The sequence below is a fragment of the Equus quagga genome, chromosome 16, assembly GCF_021613505.1.
Source record: "Equus quagga isolate Etosha38 chromosome 16, UCLA_HA_Equagga_1.0, whole genome shotgun sequence".
In the NCBI taxonomy this organism is placed as follows: Eukaryota; Metazoa; Chordata; class Mammalia; order Perissodactyla; family Equidae; genus Equus; species Equus quagga.
In genome coordinates this window covers 43,648,738-43,659,425 of record NC_060282.1, presented here as the reverse complement: position 1 = coordinate 43,659,425, position 10,688 = coordinate 43,648,738, and the positions used below count along the sequence as shown (strand labels likewise).

At 40.2% G+C, this 10,688-nt stretch overlaps 1 non-coding gene across 1 annotated transcript; it reads left to right on the top strand.

Moving 5' to 3' along the window:
• The first annotated feature begins 8,868 nt into the window (after nucleotides 1–8,868).
• Nucleotides 8,869–8,975, top strand: LOC124228317 (U6 spliceosomal RNA). Its single transcript, XR_006885702.1, has one exon. It is a non-coding gene; the product is annotated as a U6 spliceosomal RNA (small nuclear RNA).
• Nucleotides 8,976–10,688: the final 1,713 nt, after the last annotated feature.

Sequence of the window (10,688 nt, the reverse complement as noted above, 5' to 3'; positions counted from 1 at the left end):
ATTGCCCCAGAAGTTCAATTGTAGTTCAACCTTAGTTAAGGATTAGTTAATAGATACTTCACATAAAGTGCTACCATTTTCTCTTTCATAATTTTTCTCTACCCTCCTCCCCTCCTTTGCAGCTGAGAATAATTAACTGTTCTTTTGTGAGTGTCATTTGTTCTCAAGGAATTAAATGCCACCTTATTTCCCAGAACAAGAATTCAACTGTCATAATTATAGCTTCATTTCAGAAGCAAAAAAAAAAAAATCATAATTTACTACAGATTGTTCAGCATGTGAGATAGGTTTAAATGTCATTGGAAGTAAATTGTGGCATGTCATGAAGGGGTTTTACCCACCACTGTAATTGATTTATAATTTCACATTTAAAATGAACGACATTCACCCATTGTTCTCGTATTATAGAACCCTGACAGCAGTCCCTTGAGAATGAGGCATTCAACTTGGTCAATACACAATAATAATAATGACAATAATAATAACAATGATATACCAATTTTAAAGATAAGCAGTGAAATTAGCATGAGCACTAAGAACATATGTGTTAAAAATGGGAGCTCAATCTCTATAACACAAGGTAAAAATCTATTTCAGAGGGAATGCATTTGGATATTAGCATTGAACTCCACAAAATTAAATGACTCTCAGGGGTTTTAATGAAACTCATAAAATTAAGGACCATCAGAATTAAGGTTTAAACTAGTTCTAAGGAAAGATACGATAATAGCAGAAGGTGGAGATGAATTTTTCTATTTCTTTTTTTTTTTAAAGATTGGCACCTGAGCTAACAACTGTTGCCAATCTTTTTTTTTTTTTTAATTGCTCTTTCTCTTCAAATCCCCCGGCACATAGTTGTGTATTTTAGTTGTGGGTCCTTCTAGTTGTGGCATACGGGATGCCACCTCAGCATGGCCTGATGAGAGCTGCCATGTCCATGCCCAGGATCCCAACCAGCAAAAGCCTGGTCTGCCGAAGCAGAGCGCACAAACTTAACCACTGGACCACGGGGCTGGCCCTGAATTTTTCTATTTCTAATTTCAAGCAGATTTAGAATCAATTCCACCTTAAACAGTAATTTACTAGGTTTGCAGTGTGACTCTAGTTCCACAGGATTACGGTGACAATAGGTGGCATGGTGATGGACTATGTAAATACTTGACTAGGCCATAAGTGCCTACAGATCTGTTTTGTGCAAGACGAAGTGAGTCCTGTGATGGTTCTCAGACATCAAAATCACACCAATGGATTTGTGCCACTTAGATTTGGATATACAGGTAAACGCAAATACGCAATGACAGGAATAAATCGCACTGTTGGTAACGAAACCACATGGACCGCACTTCAGAGGCATCAGAACCTTCCCATGTACACCCTACTCCCCAATCTTGTGAAATGCCGTATCCTTTCCTTCTGGGAAAGCCAGTACTTTCTTCTTTGTTTTTAGAAAGTCAATATGATAGTCTGAATACAGAAAAGCTTTGAAAGGCAAGGTGTGGTGGGCTGAATAACAGCCCTCCGAGACGTCCACGTCCTAATCCCCAGGACCTGTGAATGTTCCATGCTGTGGCAAAAGGACTTTGCAGATGTGATTACATTTAAGAATTTTGAGACAGGAAGATTATTCCGGATTGTCCACGCGGCCCGAAATGTAATCACAATGTCTTTATAAGCAGGAGGTAGAGCTGGGGCCGGCCCCCTGGCCGAGTGGTTAAGTTCGCGCGCTCCGCTGCCGGCGGCCCAGTGTTTCGTTGGTTCGAATCCTGGTCGCGGACATGGCACTGCTCGTCAAACCATGCTGAGGCGTCGTCCCACATGCCACAACTAGAAGGACCCACAACGAAGAATATGCAACTACGTACCGGGAGGCTTTGGGGAGAAAAAGGAAAAAAATAAAATCTTTAAAAAAAAAAAAAGAAGGAGGTAGAGGCAGTTTTGACTACAGTACAGTAGTCACCCCTTATCCATGGAGGATGCGTTCCAAGCCCCCCAGCGGATACCTGACACTTCATATAGTACTGAAGCCTAGATATACTATGTTTTTTCCTATAAATGCATACCTATGATAAAGCTTAATTTATAAATTACTTGCAATAAGAGATTAACAACAATAATAATAAAATAGAACAATTATAACAATAGACTAGTAAAAGTTACTGTAGCTCTTAGCAACCTCAGTGTATGCCTTTTTTCTTTCCTTATTAAGATGAGAAGTTTCACCTTTTCACCTAAAATAAGCACTTTAAGGCTTCTATTTGGCGTGTCCAAATTGTCAGCATCACTACTCTTGCATTTGGGGGCCATTATTAAGTAAAATAAGAGTTACCTGAACACAAGCCCTGCGATATCAGGACAGTCAGTCTGATAACCAAGACAACTACATACTAAGTGAGTAGCAGGAGGGTAGTGTATTCAGAGCGGATACTCGGAAAAAGGAATGATTCATATCCCGGTGGGACGGAGCAGGGCAGCACAAGATTTCATGACACTACTCAGAATGGTGCCGCAATTTAAAATTTATGAATTGTTTATTCCTGGAATTTTCCATTTAATATTTTCAAACTGCAGTTGACTGCAGATAACTGACACCACGGGAAGCAAAATGGCAGATAAAGGGCGACCACTGTAGAGGAGACGGTAGTGTGACCACAAAAGCCATTGCCATTTAACACATCTTAACACATAACAAATCAGAGGTTGGAGTGATACAGCCAGGAGCCAAGGAATGTCAGTGGCCTCTAGAAATTAAAGAAGCAAGGAACAGATTCTTCCCTGGAGCCTCCAGTAGGACAAAGCCCTGTCAACACCTTGATTTTAGCCCCATAAGATTCATTCCAGACTTCTGATCTCCAGAACTATAAGAGAACAAATTTGTGTTGTTTTAAGCCACTAAGTTTATGTAATTTGTCACAGTGGCAACAAGAATTAATACACAGGAACAGGATCTGATTCACTAAAACGTTTGTCCCAAGATCAACTTATCTCCATATTCAGGACCAACCAAGTGGCCAAGCCCCACTCTGGCTTTGAGTTGAGGCTTCCGCCTTCATCAGGACCCGGACTTCTCCTTTGTTGGTGCTCAGGCAGTTCCTGTAGTTGTCCTTATTGGGGGACAATAATCCAAAAATTTTACCTCCTTGCCAATTTAAGAAAGAAGAACATTTAGCTTGACTTAAAAGAGTCACTTTTTGGAGAGTTAATTCATGGAGTGCTCTAAAATGAGCTGTGACATTATTTATGGGTTATAAAAGAGAAATGGCATTTATTTGAAAGTACTGATGTATTACAAGATTTCTAAGATATATAGCTTGTGATTTTTCCAAACAACATTCTCTTGACCTGGTAAATGATTGCTTTGGAGTTGCCACTTAGCATTCGATAAATGTTTGCAGTATGTCAAGAATTTACAATGCAAATTTAAGAGCTAGTTTTTGAAATAATTATTTATTCAGTCTGTCATAATGAGATGAAGAAGAAATAACACACTTTTAATAAACCATTGGGATGATACATAAAACAGTCATTTTATCTGGGGTCACTGGACAGTAATTTCTTACTGCAAATATGTTAGGAGAATATTTCATTCCACTTTCTTTGATCCTCCACCAGGGAACAATTGCCGAGTGTTTTGTAACTGTTTCCATCATTCTCCTCACCCTACCATGGATCTGGGATAGCTACCACTAGACCTAAGGTATTAAAAATCCAGGCAAGCTCAGCCTCAGGGGAAGCAGCGAGACTCCGTCTAGCATCATTACTATTACTGAAAGGTGAGCCTTCGTGGTCTTCTTTTTAACATCGTTCCATTCATTCATTCATTCATTCATTCAGCAAACCTCTATATTGTACCTATTCTGTGAAACGTCACTGAGGGAGATAGGTGAACTAAAGAAATTCTACCCAGTAAACATACGTCATTTGGTGATAGATCACAGAGGGCCTTAACACTAGCTATGGGATGTGCTACGGAAAACTAGTGCCAAGCAATTGGTCAAGACCAGCTGAGGAAACAGGACATACTTCTGTGGATGACATAGACTTCTGTTGCAAGCAACCAATTAACATATTCAAATTCATATCAAGAATTAAATTAAACTTCAGTGGAATAAAATAATAAAGGCTTTCAAATAATTAGTATTATATAAACTAAAACATAAGAGATGAAAAAATAGGATAGTATTCTAAATAAGTCTTTGTTATTTCCAAAGCCTACAACCTCTGCTCTTTATTTCAAAAAAACAAGTAATATGCTTTGGCAAGGTTGCAGGCTTGTGAGTCAGAGCGCACACAAACTCCTGCCCTCCAGGAGTCCACAGTCCAGTCGGGGTGAAGGTGGTGAAAAGGTGCAAACAAACCTTCAGTTATCAAATATACATCCTGGAGATGTAATGTACAGCATGGTGAGTACAGATAATAATACTGTCTTGTATATTTGAAAGTTGCTAGGAGAGTAGAGCTTAAACGTTCTCATCACAAGAAAAAACATTTCTAACTATGTGTGGTGACGCACGTCAACTAGACTTATTGTGGTGATCGTTTCACTGTGTTTACACATATATCAAATCATTATGTTGTATGCCTGAAACTAATGTAATGTTATATGTCAATTGTATCTCAATAAAAAAAAAAGCCAGATGTGCACTTAGCCATGATTTCTCTTTCTCCTCTGCCATGAGCCCAGCAACATCCCAGAGAGAGATAGGGGTTGCTCTTCATTAGCCTGGGTCCTGACAAGGAGCAGAGCCAGGGCCAACTCATGACGGAAATGTAACATGAGCAAGTAGTCAACCTTTGTTGTTGGAGGCCAGTGAGATACTGAGGTTGCTTGTTACTACAGCATAACAATGGAAGCTGGCTGATACAATGAACTAAGATGACAGCATACATAACCACAATATTAGGTCATATCCATAAGAGAAATATGAGCTTTCGAAGACGGAAGAGAGCATTTATGCCTACTTCACATCATCATCAGCCGAGCCGAAGCCCAGCCCAGCTTTCTCTCCAGTGGCTTTTTGTTTTGTTTCGCTTGGCTTTGCTTTAGATTTAGCACTGAGTAAAACAAAGACCTGACAACTAACTAATCAGCCGACCTCAGCAGACCAACTATGCTTCCCTCATTCTCTCCTTCGTACTTGACCCTCATTCTCTCCTGTGCACCTTGACACACTTTAAAGGTCTGTCGTCAAGAACTAGATGAAGTGCTGCCAAGCAGTGAGTGAGCCACTTATTCACTCAACACACACTCATTAAGCATCTACTCTGTGCAGGTTATATGAGTGCCAGAGACTCAGAGATGGAAGAAGAGTGCCCGAAGGTGTTCAACATCTGGTGAAAGCTCAGACCAGAGCCACTTAATCACAGTAGAGTTACCTGAGTACTCTGAGCTACCACAGAGTACATGGAGCATGAAAGAGAGATGTCCCCAAGGACCCACTCACACCATGGTGGAGGCATGGTTATCAGGAAACACTCCCTGGATGAAGTGAAACCTGAGCTCCAGGTTGAAGGAAGAAAAGGAGTTAGCCAGACAAAGGAAAGTAGAGAGGATCACTTTGCAAAAGCCTCAGCAGTGGGGCAGCTTGGCTTCCAGAGCTGCTGTGTTTGTCCAGAGAGAGTAAGACATGAGGGTGGAGCAACAGAGATGGGTGAGATCGAGAAAGGCCTTATAAGCCACACTAGGAAGTTTGGATTTTGTCCTAAAGGCAATCAGATGCGATTAAAGGCTTTTAAAGTGGAGTGTGGCATGATCAGATTTGCCAGATTCCCCTGGCAGCTCCAGGAAGGAGGGGTGTGAGAGGAGGCTAGCTGCTCTTGGATCAAGGAAGTTAGTTGGAAAGTTCTTGCCATAATCCAAGTGAGAAATTGTAAGGGTCTGAACTGAGATAGGGCCTGTTTCCTGCTCTGAAATATGGGGGGGGGAATAGAGCTTCTCAAAGACATTTAAGAAGGGAATTAGCTCACAGCTAATGAACAGCAAGAAAGTACTGAAGGTTTTCCGATTCCACTCTCCCTCATTGAAGAGCTTTGAATTTTTTTTTTTTTTTTTTTTGAGGAGGATTAGCCCTGAGCTAACATCTGGCACCAATCCTCCTATTTTTGTTGAGGAAGATTGGCCCTGAACTAACGTCCATGCCCAGCTTCCTCTACTTTATATGTGGGATGCCTGCCACAACATGGCTTGATAAGTGGTGCATGTGTCTGTGCCCGAGACCCGAACCAGGGAACCCCAGGCCGCTGAAGTGGAGTGCACAAACTTAATGGCTGCATCACTGGGCCAGCCCACCAGCTCTGCATTTTTTGCATTCATATTGTATCTTTTGTAATTAAGTTCCAAATTCATAACCTGATTAGTTATAAAATTACTGTCCTAGTCTTTTCTTTTTCCTAGGCCCCTTTCTCCATTCGCACTGACATGTAAATATGTTCCTAACAAGCGTGCTCATTCATTCATTCATCCCACAAATGTTTATTGAATACCCATTATGTAGCAGGCACTGTGCTAGATGCAGGGTGCATAAGAAGAAGAAACCAAAGTCCTTGCCTCATGGAACTGGCAGTCTAATGGGGGGACACATGATAAATACATAAACAAATAAATAATTACAAAATGCAAATCTCTATGAACAAACAGCAGCAGAATGCTGAACTCTAGGATGGCAGCTGTGCAAGTCTACTCACAGAAATGTCCTAGAGGCTCACCCGGAAGTCAGTCTGTTGAGAAGGGAGCATTAATGTATTTACATTTAATTAATTTCAGTATCATTCTAGAAAAGAAGCATTAGTACATCTAGGCTGGTGTTGTTAACCAAAAACACCAGCATTTAAAATACAAGGTCATATTCTTCACACAGCAGGCAAGGCCTACAATCACAGGGGCAAGGAGTAGGAGGTTGAGAATGGGAAACTCTGGTCTACAGGGAACTGTGTTTCCCATCTCTGGACTTCCTGAGGTCATAAAGCTCCAGGAGAGGCTCATTGGAGCATATCAGTATTGATTCAGCACCTCCAGCCGGTCTTACATGAGGCTATGGCAAGGCTGGGCCTGGTAGGGGTGATGCACTTAGGGCTGAGTTCTCACATTGGATTGACTTGCCCAATCACAGCTCATTTTCATCAAATGGAACCAAACTTCTTACTAATGCTTTCTTTTTAAAATGTTACCAGTTACAGGGAAATTAAGTGAGTTCTGCATTCCCCTTGTTGATAGCTCAAAGATTGAAATCCCCAGATCACCCACTCAATAGCATTAGTGTTGGGCCATTTTGAAGCAGCCTTTTCACAGAGTAGCTCTTGTCGCCTGAAGAAAAGGAGCGTCTGCTAGACAGTTAAGCCCCATTCTGACTAAGGGCCCACTGGGCTCAGAGCTCTTCTGCAGACTATAGAACCAGCTGACAACTTGGTTCTGGCCACCAGCCTACAGCCAGCAGTCCAGTAATCACTTTCAGCCACTGGCCAACAAGGTTGGATTTAAACCACTGACCAATAGGTAAAAGGCCTCTACTTCATCTTGGCTCCTCCACACCACCCTTTCATCTGTCACCATTTCCCCAGGCCCAATAATTCGATAAAAAGAGATTTGATGCAGTACAAAATTTCTGAGGTTCCACATTGAGACAAATTATAAATTCAATATAAGCCCATTCTAGAAAAAGGGCTAGAATATGAACCAAATTCTTATTCCTTTATCTACACCTCTACACACATACACACACACACAGGCACACACACATACCCACACATACTGTTTGGCGACTTGTCATTTGGAAAGACAAATGATAATTATTCACTTTGGGCATTTGGCAGATATAATGGGGCACTACTTCGGCAGTGATCAAAATTGTCTTCCTTTATGGCTCTTAATCAAAAATTTATTTCCCACTGACTAACACCAGGAAAAGGTTATCATCTACTTCAGTCTGTTCTTATTTCACTACTAACAAGAGATTCTTTTTTCTCCTATCCTCAGCAATGCAGAATTACCATCATTCCCAAGACCTCTTTGGGTTCCTTGACCAGAAGAGGCATTTAGCTATGTCAACCATGATGTATTGCACATTTAATTGCACCATGCAGCTATTCAAAAAGCATTCAGAACTAATCATTTAGCATTAATATCCAAGGGCAATCCAAGGTCACAGTACATTAAAAACTAATTCACAGTGGTTCGAGAATGCATTTTTCATATATGGAGCGACATAATTCTTTCACAATAAAAATGATAGTGATGTTACAGAATGATGAGATACAAGATATTCTGAATATCCATCATTGGATCTACTGTACAAATGGCAAAATCAGACCTTTGTTCTTCTCATAACTCAACATACCACTAATCTGTATTAAACACTACTGACCATCTTTTATATGACTGACCATGTTTTAAGGAGCAACAGCTCCTTATTTATTATTGTAGAAAATACACGTGTTTAATATTTATTGCGATAATTTTACTCAAATTTTATTATCTCATTTTCTGTGGTCATTCTAACAACTGAAATCACAACATCTGTAAGAGTACCTAAAAGCTTTTTAGTGAAAAATTATAAACACACATCTGTGTTTGTGTGTATCCTATCAACCTCCTTCCAGGAATGCTGTGGAAGATAAAATTATTATAACTTGTGTCAAACATCTATCATGCTAAAATCACAGTGTCCTGAGGCAATGCTCCCTCTCCACAATGTAGAATGAACAGGCTCCATTCTCCAGAACCTATCATCTCTCCCACCCTACACCATTAGCAGTGCTGTATCACCATTTGCTGCCATTCAGCAGGCAACATCTCAGGAATTATTTCAGCACTTTACAGGCTCCGTTGTCATTTGATAATATGCTAAACTCTGCATTCAAAGATATCATATTACAGTGCTCGCTTCGGCAGCACATATACTAAAATTGGAACGATACAGAGAAGATTAGCATGGCCCCTGCGCAAGGATGACACGCAAATTCGTGAAGCGTTCCATATTTTTAAAAATCTAGATGCTCTGAACAGTAGGGCCGATAATATGGAGGAAAGAATTAGCAATTTGGAAGATGGCAATATAGAATTGTTGCAGGCAGAGGAGGAGAGAGAAGCAAGACTTAAAAGAAATGAAGAAACTCTCCAAGAATTATCAGACACAATTAGGAGATGTAACGTAAGGATTATAGGTATACCAGAGGGAGAAGAGAAGGAGAAAGGGGCAGAAAACCTATTCAAAGAAATAATGGCTGAGAACTTCCCAAATCTGGTGAGGGAGATGGATCTTCAGGTGACAGAAGCCAATAGATCTCCAAACTTTATCAATGCAAGAAGACCAACTCCACGGCATATAGTAGTGAAGCTAGCAAAAGTCAACGACAAGGAGAAAATATTAAGGACAGCCAGGCAAAAGAAACTAACCTACAAAGGAACCCCCATCAGGCTATCAGCAGATTTCTCAGCAGAAACTTTACAGGCTAGAAGAGAGTGGAATGATATATTCAAAAATCTGAAGGACAAAAATCTACAGCCGAGAATTCTCTACCCAGCGAAAATATCCTTCAAATACGATGGAGAAATAAAAACTTTCCCAGATAAACAAAAATTAAGGGAGTTCATTGCCACAAAACCTCCTCTTCAGGAAATCCTCAGGAAAACCCTCATTCCTGAAAAATCCAAAAAAGGAAAGGGGCTACAAAACCAAGAGCAGAGGAGATAAGTAGAAGGACAACAACAGAGAGTAGCAGCTCTACATCAGAACAGATTAAACCATGGGACGAGAAACAAAGGAAACTGAAGAAAACCGGAAAACAAGACACAAAATGGGAGTGGTAGGCCCCCACGTCTCAATAATCACTCTAAATGTAAATGGATTGAACTCCCCAATCAAAAGACACAGAGTGGCAGGATGGATCAAAGAACAAGATCCAACAATATGCTGCCTCCAGGAAACACACCTCAGCCCCAAAGACAAACACAGACTCAGAGTGAAGGGATGGAGAACAATACTCCAAGCTAATAATGAACAAAAGAAAGCAGGTGTCGCTATACTAATATCAGACAAGGTAGATTTCAAAGCAAAACAGATAAAGAAAGATAAAGAGGGACAGTATATAATGATAAAAGGGACTCTCCACCAAGAAGACATAACACTTATAAATATATACGCACCCAACACAGGAGCACCAAAATTTGTAAAGTAACTCTTAATAGAACTAAAAGAAGACATCAACAACAATACAATAATAGTAGGGGACCTCAACACACCATTAACACCAATGGACAGAACATCCAGACAGAAAATCAACAAGGAAATAATAGAATTAAATGAAAAATTAGACCAGATGGACTTAATAGATATATATAGAACACTTCATCCAAAAACAGCAGGTTACACATTCTTCTCAAGTGCACATGGAACATTCTCAAGGATTGACCATATTTTGGGAACCAAAGCAAACATCAATAAATACAAGAGAGTTGAAATAATATCAAGCATCTTTTCTGATCATAACGCTATTAAACTAGAAATCAACTACAAGAAAAAAGCAGAGAAAGGTGCAAAAATGTGGAGACTAAACAACACGCTTCTCAACAAACAATGGATCATTGAAGAAATTAAAGAAGAAATCAAATATTATCTGGAGACAAATGAAAATGAGAACACGACATACCAAATCATTTGGGATGCAGCAAAAGCAGTCCTAAGAGGGAAATTCAT